Source organism: Vombatus ursinus, unplaced genomic scaffold (assembly GCF_900497805.2).
Source record: "Vombatus ursinus unplaced genomic scaffold, bare-nosed wombat genome assembly UNPS02014772.1, whole genome shotgun sequence".
Lineage (NCBI taxonomy): Eukaryota > Metazoa > Chordata > Mammalia > Diprotodontia > Vombatidae > Vombatus > Vombatus ursinus.
Window position 1 is genome coordinate 5,900,461 of NW_020954550.1, and position 2,001 is coordinate 5,902,461.

A 2,001-nucleotide genomic window follows, 5' to 3' on the forward strand; every position below is an offset into this window, starting at 1 on the left:
GGATGGATGGATGGATGGATGGATGGAAGGATGGATGGATGTGATGCCTGTGGAGGAGCTGTGCAGAATCACATATATCTGAGTTAGAAGGACTTTAAAATAACAACAACAATAGCTAGTATTTCTATACTGATGATGATGATAATGGTAATAACTGGTATTTCTATAATAATGCTAATAGTATTTCTATAATAACAACATCTCTAAAATAATAATTGATGATAACTAGTATTTCTATGATAATAATAGCTAACATTTATAAAGTGCTTCCTATGTGCCAAGCACTGTTCTAAGTGCTTTACAATTATTATCTCATTTGATCCTCACAACAGCCTTAGGAGGTAGGTGCTGTTCTTGTCCCCATTTTACATTTGAGGAAACTGAAGCTGATAGGGGTTTAGTGATTTGGCCCAGAGTCACACAGCTAGTATCTGAGATAAGATTCCAGGTCCAGCACTCTATCCACTTTGCTACCTAGCTGACTTTCAGAAGCCATCTAATCCAAGCCATAACTAAACAGAACCCCTCTTCTCCCCAACCTAGGATGGTGAATTTACTGCACCATATTTGTTCAATGACTTCTTATATTCCGTTCCTTGTCCTCCCTCTGTGGAGGAGAAAAATTGAACTGGATCTTGGACGAAGTTATGCACATAGAAAAGTGGAAGGGAGTAGGAGAGCATTTCAGGAATTAAGGAAATTAAAGAAAATTAAAGGAAATTTAAAAAAAACCCAGCAACTATAAAGGCAGTAATTAATAGATGGGTGCTAGCAATGTAAACATATTGCCTTGGCTGGAATGAAGATGACATTGAAACTCAGATACTCTTATATAAAGGAAATTGGTGCAAAACTATGACATAAAAGATATTTCTCTAACATTAAAAAGTAGCTCTCCAAGGGGCTCTCCTTTAAGGAGGTCCCTATGCTCTGGATTTGGGTACTGTGTTATCCAGGACTTTCAAGCATTCCTGATGAAAAGACGAAAGCTGAAGGGAAAATTTGATCTTCAGATACAAGACTCAAGAATAAAAAGTTAAATAGGAAAGAGAAAACAAAAGGGATTTAATAATTTATATCGCTCCAGGGGAAGATGATACTTTTAACTCTTAAGAACTATATTACTATTAGGGTGGTTAGCAGGAGTATACATAAAAAGAGAGTGTGGCTATAAGTTGACTTTGATGTGATGATATCCCATCCCCAAAAGAAAAAAAAAACCCAAAAATTAAAGGGTGAGAAAGAAGGTTGCACTGGGAGAAGAGGGAAGGGAGAGGTAGAATGGGAAAAAATTATCTCACATAAAGAGGTGTGAAAGACCCATTTCCACAGAGAGAAATATGGGGTTGGTGGACATCACTTGAAACTTACTCTCATCGGAATTGGCTCAAAGAGGAAATAATATACACAATCAGTTGGATATCGAAATATATCTTACCCTATGGAGAAGTAGGAGGGAAAGGGGATCAGAAAAGGAGGAGGGACTGATAGAAGGGAGGGCAGATTGGGGGAGATGGTCAGAAGAAAAACACTGGTGAGGGACGTGAAAGGAGGGAGGGACACACATACACACACACACATAGAGAGAGAGAGAGAGAAAGGTGAAAAATAGGATGGTGAGAAATACATATTTAATCATAACTGTGAAGGGGATAAACTCACCCATAAAACAGAAGTGGATGGCAGAGTGGATTAAAAACCAGAATTCTACAATACGTTGTTTACAAGAAACACATTTGAAGTAGAGAGACACACAAAGTAAAGGTACAGGGATGGAGCAGAATCTATTATTCTTCAGAGGAAGTAAAAAAAAAAGCAAGGGTAGCAATCATGATCTCAGACAAAGCAAAAGCTAAAACAGATATAATTAAGAGAGATAAGGAAAGAAACTACATCTTGCTAAAAGGTACCATAGACAATGAAGTAATATCACACTAAACATATATGCACCAAATAGTATAGCATCCAAATTCATAAAGGAGAAGTTAAATGAGTTACAGG